At 43.6% G+C, this 13,072-nt stretch overlaps 1 protein-coding gene across 2 annotated transcripts in view; it reads right to left on the bottom strand.

The window, feature by feature from the left end:
- Positions 1–13,072, bottom strand: part of RBM44 (RNA binding motif protein 44) — a 444,878-nt gene that overhangs the window by 339,002 nt on the left and 92,804 nt on the right. The window lies entirely within an intron of this gene.

Genomic DNA, 13,072 nt, shown 5'->3' on the forward strand with positions numbered 1-13,072 from the left:
CATCAGGCACGAATAATGGCATTGCGATTAATTCAGAGCCAGAAGCATTAAAAAATGCTATATAAAAATGCTACAAAAGCACTGCTGCTCTGCACTGCTGCTCTACACTGTGTACAAAACACACTAAAGACATAATATACAAAAAAAAAGTGCCCAAAAATAAAAGGTAACGCTTTAGGGCATGAGGCATAAAAATGCCATATAAATTCTACCTAACACTTTGCAAAAGATGCATTCAGAAGGCATTATGTGGTAACCTTACTACTCAACCACACAATGCCTTCAGAATGCATCTTTTGCAAAGTGTTAGACAGAATTTATATGGCATTATGTCTCTTGACCTAAAGTGCTATTTAACACCACAAAAAAGCTGGTCAACATACAATAACACTATGTAATTGTAATCATTACATAGTGTTATTGTAGTGTTGATTGAGCAGTATTTTTGTGGTGTGTTACTTTAATTGTAATGTAAAACATACCTGAGGAGGTAACAGTTTTCAAGGAAGGAAGCTAGGAACCAAGCCCAACAAAAGCACTGCTCAACACTGTGGCTGTGCAAAAATAATGGCCAATACACTGAAGGCAGCTATGAGCCATCTCAACATAAATACACTAACACAGCCCAACAAGAACAGTGTATGCCCCCGTACACACAGTCGGACACCCTGCCAACCAAACCCGTCGGATTTTGTCTGACGGGTTTTGTCCGAAACTGTTGCATACACACGGTCGGACCAAGTTGTCGGATTTTGCGGTTGCCAAGAACACGGTGACGTAAGCCGTGTATGGCGGGACTAGAAAAGGGAAGTTCAGCACCATGTCCAGCACCCTTTGGGCTCCTTCTGCTGATCTCGTGTTAGTAGAAGTTTGGTGAGAGAAGATTCGCGCTTTTTAGATTTGTGATTCAGATCGATACTGCTCTTCGGTTTGTGCTCGTCTTTGCGTATCTGATAATCAGTGCGTGCAGTCAGTAAGTCTTTGTTGTTCATTGTGGACTATATCTTGGTATAGTACGCTTTGAAAGGCATTTTTTATTGTCTGCTTGCTTCTGCTATTCAGGTCGTTCTTTCAGGCCTTGCTGTTTATCGGTGCTTTCTGGTGTCCGTTCCGACGAGCCGACCGTTTTCAAACCATGTTTCGTCTACGTACTCGTCGTAGAGTTTGTGCTGTGCAGGGGCTTCGTGTTGGGGTTCTTACTTTGACACAAGCCAGGTCCATGAACAGGGAGGGGAGGCGTTTGTGGACCAAGAATTGGTTGCGCCAGCGTGACCAGTTCTCGCACATGCCTTTGCTCCGTGAGATCCGGGAGAATAATCCTGATGATTTCAGGAATTATCTCCGGATGACGGACCCAGTTTTTCACCGTCTGCTGGCTTTGCTGACCCCTTATATCACCAGGCAGGATACCTGCATGCGGCAAGCCATCACTGCGGAGCAGAGGCTCATCACCACGTTGCGCTACTTGGCGACTGGGAGAAGCCTTCAGGACCTCAAGTTCTCTAGAGGCATCTCCCCCCCAGGCTCTGGGGATCATTATTCCAGAGACCTGTTCTGCCATCATTCAGGTCCTGCAGAAGGACTATATGAAGGCAAGTTTTATCCTTTAACATCACATTCTATGTATTTCATGCTCGCTAATGTCTTGCATTTCTTTCATTTTAAATTACCATCATTGTAATATGCTCTAATTCATATGCTCTGCCCCTTTGTCCTCATGCAGATTTGCCTCACTAACTTCGCCACCATGCTCTTCTTGGCCCATAAAACTATAGTCTAGTCACTTACCAATGTCTTTTGTCAGCTCCATAGTATTGCTTTCGCCTAAACACCCCCTAAAATGTCTACAAATGTTATGTGTGTGCTTCAATTCATGCAGAGTGACTTTTTTTGGGGGGTTGTGCCAAACTCATTAGGAACCCCCCTCCCCCCAACTGCTAGCTCAGCTGATAGCAATCCTCTATCTGCTGACTTTACCAAACCCAATACACACTATACCTACCTTTTTGATGCTCACATTTATGGATGAATTCACCTAAGCATGTAGTGCAAGGGCCTGCCTCAATACTTTCAAATGCTATTATTTTTTTTTAACCTATTAATTATCTGGATATGCAATAGCAGAATGTCGAAAAGTGCTTCCATTTTGTTTTCTTTTTGGTATTATGACACTTACCTGTCCGATGGGCTGCAAATAGTGTAACTAAGGAGGGCTTCCCAAAGTAGCACACATTATTTAGCCATTCAGCTCTCAATCAAGTGGAGAGGGTTACCTGTCCTAAACACCCCCCCCTCATTTTTTAGCAAGGGCCCATCAGATGGGGGATATGGGGGGTGGGGGAGGGATGGGGGGGCGATGACTCTCATAAGGGGACATTAGACTTTTGGTTTTAAATACTCATTTCCCAAAATGTTATACTAATTTTGACCAAAAATGTTGGTGTCTAATCTGCTTGCAAGGTTGATTTGTCAAATTACTAATTTTTGTTCTTGTTTCACTCCACAGTGTCCTTCAACGCCACAGGAATGGCAGACTGTGGCCTCCCACTTTGGCAGTCGTTGGGACTTTTCCAATTGTGGAGGAGCAATAGATGGGAAGCACGTCCGCATCGTCCCACCACCCAACTCGGGGTCGTACTATTATAAATTATAAGGGGTTTCATAGTATCGTGATGTTGGCGGTGGAGTCTGCGACATATGAGTTTTTGTATGTGGACGTGGGGCAAAATGGACGGATGTCAGATGGTGGAGTCTTCGCACGGACGGAGTTCTACTGGCGTCTCCAGAGTGGCAGTCTGGGCTTGCCACCCCCAGAGGAGAATCAGGAAGGACTCCCGTTCGTCTTTGTCGCGGATGAGGCATTTGCCCTGGCGAACCATCTGATGCTGCCTTTCCCCATGAGGACCCTCACCCCAGACCAGAGGATTTTTAATTTCCGCCTGTCCAGAGCCCGAAGAGTGGTGGAGAACACTTTTGGTAAACTGGCCAGCCGGTTCCGCCTTTTTCTTACGCCTATTCACATGGCGGAATACAAACTGAATCACATAGTGCTGGCGTGCTGTGTTCTGCACAATTTTATGAAAAAAGTTTCTGTGAACTATGCGGTCTCAGTTGACCAACAAGAAGCAAACTTGCTGGAAAATGAAGAGAACCTCACTGGCCTTGAACATGCTCATCCTGGCTTGCCCCCCCCCCCCCCCCCAAAGCGCCCGTGAGGTTAGAACACAATACATGGACTACTTTGTGGGTAGGGGGGCCATTGATATGCCAGACAATGTCTGAGCGGCATTTTAAGAATACATTTTTCTCTGAAACTCCTTCATTTACTGCTTGGCTTGGTTTTAGGTGTCTCCTAGGTATATTTAGGTTTTTTCCAAGTTGTGCCTTTTTCACCAACAGTTCAAACCCAAGTTCAGAGCGAGATGAGGGGACAGTCTCTTCTTCAGTTAATCTTATTATGTTGTGGGTCTGCTACACCTTGTTTTTTGGTAACTAATGTATGTAATGCATTACTGACCAAAATCGTGCTCATTTTCAGCACCATGGCAGGAAAATGGCACGATTGTCCAAATTTACACTTCACTGTGGGTGTTTTTTACTAAAGGCACATCCACTATGCACTACAAGTGCACTGCAATAGTACAACTGAAACTGCACTTGGAATGCAAAGTGGAGTTGCCTTTAGTAAATCACACTCCTTCTCAGCACAAACTAAAATTTTATTCCAAATACATTTTTGGTGCAATGAAAAAGGAAGCCACACATTGTTGATAATTAAACTTTTTAATACAAGCACATTCACATGTGCGTTTCGAAAAGGTTTTTACAACAAACCAAGAAATTGTGTGTTTCAAAAACAGAGTTTAATCAAAATTTAGTTTACTTGGTGTTTTTGGGTAAACAGGCATGTATCAAACCGTAAAATACAGAACACAGGAACTTACAAAGTTCAACTTTGAAAAGTGAAGACAATATCAGACATGAGTATGTACAAACTGGGCTGATATTGCCTTCATCACATGGGGTGTCACCCCGGAAACTTCCACATTTGGAAGATGCACACAGTGTGTCAACATGTGCTATCTCCCATCATGGGTGATCAATGTACATGCTTTGGGGCTGCAACCCCTTCATCTCAGACACTTTCCACAAAACACGTACATTGATCCCCCATGATGGGAGATAGCGCATGTTTACACACTCTATGCATCTTCCAAATTTGGAATTTCGAGAAATACAAAACTTTTGGTGTAAAATATCAAAAATAAAACCCTATCTAGTTTTGTGTGTTTCACACTCTCCCCAAAATATCAATGATGTTCTTCATTTTATTTTTAATATCATTAATATTTTGCTGTATATTTTCCAAATCCCGATTGCACCCCATTATCTCACTAATCAGGATCTGGGCACTTTCACTGGTAAAACGGGAATCTTCTTCCACATCACCTACAAAACAAAGCAAAAAAAACACACCATGTAATAAAAATATGGCGACATACATTGATGAGCTTACCGGAAGCTGTGTTCTCCGACACTCACCTGTTGTGGTGACAATTTGCCCAACCTCCACCATCTCTCCTTCCTCCTCCTCCTGCTCCTCCGTTTCTGCTTTTGGAAGTTGCCCTTCTTTGGGAGGGGTGTGGTCCCTGGTGTCCTCATACTTGCCGAGTCTTCTCTCCCCTATGAGAATGGAAAAAAATAAAGAATTATCACACAGAGGGCAGAATTAACAATATGAAACATTGTTTGGAAGTGTTGTCCAATTGTTTATTTTGGCCGAGCTTCAAGGTCATAACATTATTGGGGACACTGTGTTCAGCTAGAATACTTATCTGCAGAACGATGTTTCCTACGAACGAATGAAACCATGAACTTGAAAGTGGCCATTTTAAAGTGCACCACATGAACTCAAAGCACATGGAGCAGGATGCAAGCAATAATAATCATATGAACACACGACAACTACTTACTTTTTTGAAGAACACGCTTGATCCTTCTGTACTGATGGTGTTTCCTCAGTTTCAGGTCTGACCAGCGTTTTCTCAGTTGATCCTTGGATCGTCGTACCCCAAAATTCTTATGAAGACTCTTCACAACTTTAGTCATGATCTTGGCCTTTCTGATATTTTGGTTTGGGTAAGGTCCATACTTCATAGTCGGTCCTGTTCAATATGTCCACCATCTCCAACATCTCTACAAAAGACATATTTGAGGCCTTAAATCTTCTCTTCCTGGATCGGGACGTTTCAGGCTCCGGGCTTTCCTCACCCTCCTCCTCGTTAGTGGAACTAGAACTATTATTAGTGCGCACCTGTGTTTTCTCCACCATGTGCTCTCCACACTGCGCCGGAAGCGAAGGGGCGGGGAATAGTCTAGAAAGAACGTCAGGGGCGGGTGGAGTTTCACGCATGCGCACTGTATATAAAAACGCAACACGCGTGTGTCGTCCGTACGTTCGATGAACAGAGGGAGAAGCTGACGCAACGAACGTGCAAGCGAAGGTAAAATTTTGAACTTGGTACATCACTAGGCTACACTGCTTCTAGATTGAGGCCTGCATTAGTGGAGTTTAGACTGACATTAGGGTTTGTCTTGTGTTGTGTCTTGCAGACATTATGGACAGGTTTAATGACCATAGCTTCCTCCCTCTGTTCATCGATAAATACAGAGACATGCCTATCCTGTGGCAAGCAACACACCCACTATATAGTAACAAACAAAAGAGGCAGGCAGCAATGTTGCAACTGGTTGAGTTTGTGAAGCCGGTGGTCTCCAGGGCAGACGTCAAGTATTTAAAAAAGAAAATTGGTAGCCTCAGGGGTACATATCTGAGGGAGAGGACCAAGGTGCTAAAGTCCATGCAATCTGGAGCTTCAGCAGATGACGTTTATGTCACCACCCTGTGGTATTATTACAGGATGCATTTTCTGGCAGACCAGGCTGATGTCAGAGAATCCCTTTCTACTCTTCCTTCCACGCGTCCTTCTTTGCTCCATTCCACACCTGATGAGTCTTCCGACGCCCAAATTGGCCCTTCCACTCAGGAAGAACTGTGGGAACCCAGCTTAAGCCAGGTATAGTATTGTTGTACATATTTGTGGAGTCAAAATTAATGACTTAACTTGATTTTTGCTCACCAATTGCTGAGTTTAGAAAGTGTTTCACATATCAATAGACAGTAGTGGCCAAAACCTTTGGGACAAGAAAGAAAAATGCTGGGCTCAGAATGATAGTCTTTTCTATTGGTTAACAATTTGCAACAGTGTTGATGTGATAATTGTGTGCATTTGATGAACCAAAAACTAAAAAACTATGTCCCTTTTTCATACAAAGGAAGAACTCAGCCAGGAACAGGAGGGTGTGGAATGCAGCAGCCAGGAAGAGGCTGTGGAAAGTGGCAGCCAGGAGGCGGCGGGGGTAAGCGGCAGCCAGGCAGTGGGCAGCCAAAGGAGCCTGACAGAATGCCAGGTAACTCCCCTCCGCCTTCCATGCAAAAGGGCGAGGAAGGGGGGAATGTTGAGGAGTCGGTCCTGAGGCCGATTGGTGAGGCTTCTGCGGCACTCCAAGCAAAACCCACCTACCAAGAGGCCTTTGCTGCCATGGTTGTGTGCAAGCTTGATAAAATGGAGCAGGGGCAACAGATCTTGTGTGAGGAGGTTATTCTCCACACCCTCAACAAGGGTCTGTTGGGCCAAAGGACACAAGAAACACACTTGTGTGGTTTGGCCCATGCCCCTGCTCCTCCTCCTCCTCCCCCCACACCTCCAGCACCACAGCCACAGCCACAGCCTGGAAGGAAGCGTGGAAGGAAGACCAGAGTGTTGACCTGGGTTCAGTATGGTCTGACAGAAGATGCAGCCTGTTGTAGTACCACAGCCTGGGAACATAGATGTCATCTGATGCTGTTCCGGGTTTCTTGGACTTCAGGACCAGACTTCTCTCCCTCAGACATGTATTCCTCAGGCCACCAATTTTTGCGTTTAAATAGTTGATGTTTGCCCTGGGGGCCAAAGGCTTCACGAATCTCCCCAGTTTCAACATTGCTGCCTCCCTCTTTATCTGTTACGGACACCGAAATAAAGGTATTTTTTTGTTTGAAGAAATACTTGTGTATGTGTTTTCCTTCCAAAAGGCCAGTTTATTTGTGAGCAGGCAGGTACATTTCAAAAAAACTAAGTGAAATAAATAACAAGGGGTAACACCACTAAACAACCTCCTGTAGATTAAAAAAAAATAAATAAAAAAATATCAAAAATAGAATAATGTTGTTGTGGTAAGTTTACACACCAAAAAAAAACAAAAAAAAGCAGAAATGAGCAAACTGTCTTTAAAGGAGATTTTTAGGGAATCAAAAAAAAAAAAAAAAACATCCAAAAAAGAATAAACAAAATCTAAAATTGTGTAGTTGTGACGCAAAATAAAATTGTATTGCTGAAATGGTTAAAAAAGAATCATGAAATACGTTCGGGAGAAGTGTGTGTGACTATGAGCATCAAAAGAAGTTCGTTCTTGCAGCATTGTAAAGAACAAGAGAATGCGCTTAATGAAAGAATTTTTAACATTGCAGCGTGAGGAACGTGCTATATCGCTTACGAGCAGTTTTACCTGAACGAGCGCTTCCGTGTCGGAATTTGAATGTGAGCATGCATGGCACCTTGTCCGTCGGAGTAGGCTACACATGATCGGAGTATGTCCTATCGGACCAGTTTGTCGGAAAATATTTCCAACAAGTTGGAAAATTTGGTCCGACGGATATTCCGACAGAAACAGTCTGATGCATACCACACACAGTCGGATTATCCGACAACACAGTCCGATAGGACACATTCCGATGGTACAAGGGCTATGAGTGCAAAAGGTTGGGGGTCTGTGTTACTCCATTGCAATGCTATATTTTAGCATTGCAATGGAGGAAGGTTAGCATATCGACATGTTCTGATGTTAGGCTTGTTCTTTTTTTAGTTACAATGTTGCCAGCAACTGAGAAAAGCCTTTCAGATGGGGTTGATGTTGCAGGCACAGACAAGTAACTCTTTGCCAGCATGGCCAAGATGGGAAACCTCTTTTCATTTTCCTTCCACCATTTCAGCGGATTTTCTTCCTTTGGAATAGCCTGCTCACTGAAATACATGTGTATCTCATTCCTCACAACTTCACTGTGGGTTTCTTGATCTTGGATGTGACTAGTCATGTAATCCACGCAATTACTGTGGTGGTCATCTGAATCTGAAGAACCGAGCAAAGTGTCTAACAGAGACACTTGCCTCTTCTCAGAAGATTTCATTTCTGCACTGGCTGACTTGTTCCTCACATCGATGTTGTGTTTGCTCTTCCTCATCTTCTTTTCACTTCAAGAGCTTGGACCTTGAGGTGAACTTTTAAACTGTCCTCTGCTGGCAGGAATTTTAGTTTGCGGAATCTGGGGTCCAGAGCTGCTGCAATAAGACATATTTTCTCCACCATCATCTCTGAATTTAGTTTCCCGCTCCCATCTTGATGTCATCTCCTGTGCAACAACACTTTGGAAAGCCTTGACTGCTGCTGTCTCGCAAATTGTGCTCTGTATGGATTTCTGGAGGCCCTTTACCAGAGGAGGTAAAGCGGAAGCAGTCACATAAGACTCTCCACTCAAGAAAACAGTAGCACACTCAACTGGCTTCAGGACTTGTTCCACTTCCTCAAGTAAGCTCCACTGATCATGTTTTAAATCCAGGAAGCGCTTCCCTCGTGGTGTGACATCAGGATCGGAAGGAGTTGCAGTAACAGGCCACCTCTGTTCAAGCAAGCGGCTGATCATGTGTAAAGTACTGTTCCATCTTATGGATACATCATTTATTAGTGCATGCTCAGGGGTACCCATTTGTTGCGGCTTTGCTTTAAGCTTTGTAGTGGCCAGCTCACTTTTTTAGAAATGTTTCACAAGGCACTTTGCAGCCCTCAGGGTCTTGCTGATCTGGGGATCCCTCAGGGCATGGTTGACAACTGCAATGTATGCCCAGCACACCTGAGAGAAGAGATGCCATGCTTTTCTTCCAAAATACGCAGAGCAGCGACAATATTTGCAGCGTTATCATGGACAACTACATTTACATTGGCCATGGATAACTCAAACTTTTCAGCTGCTTTTTACACCCAGGTAGCAATGTTTTTAGCAGTGTGCCAATCTTCAAGTGGCATAGTGGTCAGATTGTACGATGTAAGATTCCAGTCTTCGTTGATGAAGTGGCATGTGACACCCAAGTATGCCTCTGTGGCAATACTGAGAGCCATTTTTGATTTCACATCTTTGAGTGACGCTTTCAATCTTTCAAAATTCTCCTCACATTTTTTCTCCATCAGCTTAGTGAAATGGGACCTGGAGGGAAGAGTGTATCCTGGGTAAAACGTGTTGATCATCTCACAAAATCCTTGACCGTCTACAATAGAAAGAGGTTTCATATCTTTTACAATCATGTTAAGTATGCTATTGGTATATGCAACGACCATTTGGGGTGTGCAAACAGTGACATCCTTTTTATGGAAGAAGAACTCCTGTACACAGCTTTGCCTCTTCCTGAGAAAAAAAAAACACACACACACAATAATAATTAACATTTAGGAACCTGAACCAAGTTTAAAGCGGGAGTCCACCGGGACTCCGCGTTTTTTTTATTTTTTTTTAAAAGCCAGCAGCTACAAATACTGCAGCTGCTGACTTTTAAAATAGTGACACTTACCTGTCCAGCGCAAAAAAAAAAAAAAAAAAATAAAGGAAAAAACCGCGCTCGACAACGGTGGGAAGTAAGAGAGGATAGTAATAACAGTAGCTACGGCTAAATACTAATTATATCATTAGGTTGCTGCCACCCACAAAAGAAAGAAACTCCAAAAGGTGTTTCCTCCAAGAAATAGAGTAATATGATAACCAGGGTAATTGGCGCTACCTACAAGTCAAACTCCTTATATGTATGTATATCAATATATAATTCCGAATATATCATGTATTCATCTAGAAGAATATATATATAATAGAAGGAGGCATAACCCCAAAAGACTACCAATCTGCGATTTAAAATTTACAAGCTACTCAAAAGTCCCAAAAAACAACAAAGTTCCTACTAAAGATTAGTTCCTGGGATTAACAAATAATTCCAATAAGCAAAAGAAAAGGAAAAAACGAAAACCAAACAACAAACTAGAAACCAAAAGAATTTTTTGTATCTGTATCGCTAAGAGACAGTATTCCCTAAAATCGCATTAATGCCAAAGTGTGGTTTGAGTAGGCAAATTCCCAGTAAGAGGCGTATGTAAATGTGCTAGTGAACTTATTATCCCAAATATGCAAACTATAAGTGTAAAACGCTAATATAGATACATATGAAAGAATTTTTTGCCTAAAATCGCATTATCGCCAAGATGTGCAAAGAAACAGGTAGAAGGTGTATGTAAATGTGCTTAATGAGATTAAAATTCACAATGCAAAATTCAAATTATACAACCTATACACGCAATGTGCTAATATAAGCATATATATATGAAAAAACAAAAATATTAATAATATATAGAAATTATGTCAAAAATATATATCAAAAAAGTGCAGGTGAAAAAAACAAAGGACAAAAAATTGTGTACAAAAAAGAAGAAAGAATATATATATAAAAAATATATATATATAAAAAAGCAAAGGGTCTCTTAAATAAACAAAATAACAAAAAATACAAAAATAGTGTCCAAATTTCCAAAAAATCTCTTCAACAGTGCAATTACAGAAAGTTCAAAAGATGTGACTAAAGTGCTTCTCGTGCAATCTCCAACGTGACTTCTGTGTTCCCCCACAAGGTCCCCCACTCACCAGAAGAATACACCCCTGCAGGGGTAATTCGCCTTGGAATCAAAGTCTACCGGTAACCAGCTCTTCATTCGCATCCAGAGAGAGTTTTTTCAGTCCCTGCTGATGTCCAGCTCCTCAATCGCAACCAAGGGGGAGATTTCAGGTTAAATTAGATGAGTTCAGTATGCAGTGAAAATCGCCAGTCCTGGAGTCTCATAAATGTCTTCCCTTTGCAGCCTGGGGCACTGGTGTGATCTTACAGGGATCCAGAAAATGCTGGGAACCAGGAGGCAGGAAACAAGAAGCAGCTGGTCGTGACTTCACAGGAACAGGAAGTGTGATTATTCACAGTGGCAAGGAATGGTAATGCATTTCGAAGCTACAGCTTCTTCATCAGACCAATTACCCTGGTTATCATATTACCTGTCCAGCGCGCCCACGATGTCGGCACCCGAAGCCGATCTCTAGATCGACACTCGAGTGCTGCCGCCGCCATCTTGGGTATGGGAATCAGGAAATGGAGCCTTTCGGCTTCATTTCCCAGTTCCCTACTGCGCATGCGCGAGCCGCGCTGCGCAATGAGGACGGTCCCCGCTGCCTCTGGGATCTGTGTGTTTCCCAGCAGGCAGCGGGGCACTTGCGGGAAGGGCCGGGCACTTGCGGAAAGGGGCGTAAGTTACGCCCCTTTCCGCAGAGAGCTATCCCGGAAGTGGGTGCAGTTACCTGGATTATCCAGGTAACTGCACCCCCCTCCCCCCTGAAAGGTGCCGATTGTGGCACCGGAGGGGGGGAGGGTTCCGATGAGCGGACGGTCCACTTTAGGGTGGACCTCCGCTTTAACCAACATGAATGCTCAATGCTAATAATGTACTTGTACTGTGTATTTCAAAGAGGGTACGGGTAGGGTAGTAAATGTCTGCAATAAATTTATATTATATTGTTGCTGCTCTGCGTATTTTAGAAGAAAAGCATGGCATCTCTTCTCTCAGGTGTGCTGGTCATACATTGCAGTTAGTTGTCAATGTCAACCATGCCCTGAGGGATCCCCAGATCAGCAAGACACTGAGGGCTGCAGTGAAAAAAGTGTCTTGTGAAACATTTAAAAAAAACATGAGATGGTCACTACAAAAAAGCAATTAGCAAAGCACAGCAACAAATTATCATCCGTAAAAATTAGTAGCAGTAGCAGCATATTTTAATTGACCACAAATTACTCCCATAGTCTCCCAAAACGAAAAAAAAAATACTAGTAAGTACTTACAAAGATGGCTTGTCTGTTTGAGGCCATAGAGAGCCTGGATTTTTTCTTCTGAGGTGCTTGTGCATCGCAGTAGTGCTGCCGTGGTACGCCATTTCGTTTTTGCAGAGGGAACAAAGGACCATTTTATCTGGCCTCTGTTTAAAGAATTCCCATACCTTTGAAAGTCGTGGTCTGGCTTTTCGTGCTGCACTGGAACTTTTTTCCCCATTCCTGGGAGCAGGAGGAGCAGCAGCAACAGCCGCCGCCATTACCGCCATTTACCCGCGAGATGAGACGTGCGTGACGAGTCGACGGCTTTCACGCATGTCGAATTTTTGTAGTCGACGTAGTCGATGCGTTGTGGCAGCTCTAAACCATTTACACCGACCCGTGGAAGACCAGACTTAAGCCTAGAAAGAAATCAGAGAGAATTCGAACAGAATACATTCAGGGGATATCAAAATCATGCCCCTATTTAAAGGGAGTACCCTCAGGATATCCCGTTCAGGAATCAACGCCATGGGAGAGATTGTTTTCACAGGAGACAAGGGCACAGACCACCAGGCCCGAAAACCAAGGGACACCCCATATGGCCCACAGGGAGGATGGAGACCTTTCGATAGCCAGCAAGAAATCAACATCAAGGACAATTCAGAAGAAATGGAGGATGAAACCCAAGATGGACCAGACAGGAGGATACAAGGAGGAATTATACAAAACAACAGGAGAACCAATGGGATCAGAGGAGGGAACAGACATACAGACCACCAAGATGGGCAACAGAAAACGGACCAGAGGGAAGAAAGGAGGCATCAAGAAAAAGAAGAGAATACCATCTGAGCCAAGCAACCTTTAGGCTGCTTTCACACTGGGGCGGTATTCAGGCGTTACAGCGCTAAAAATAGCGCCTGTGTAGCGCCTGAAAAAAAAACGGCCCCTTTCACTCCAGTGTGAAAGCCGGAGGGCTTTCACACTGGAGCGATGCGCTGGCAGGACGGTGAACAAAGTCCTGCTAGCCG

Source organism: Lithobates pipiens, unplaced genomic scaffold (assembly GCF_037356315.1).
Source record: "Lithobates pipiens isolate NorthernLeopardFrog02 unplaced genomic scaffold, aLitPip1_a1.2 Scaffold_22, whole genome shotgun sequence".
Taxonomy (NCBI): domain Eukaryota; kingdom Metazoa; phylum Chordata; class Amphibia; order Anura; family Ranidae; genus Lithobates; species Lithobates pipiens.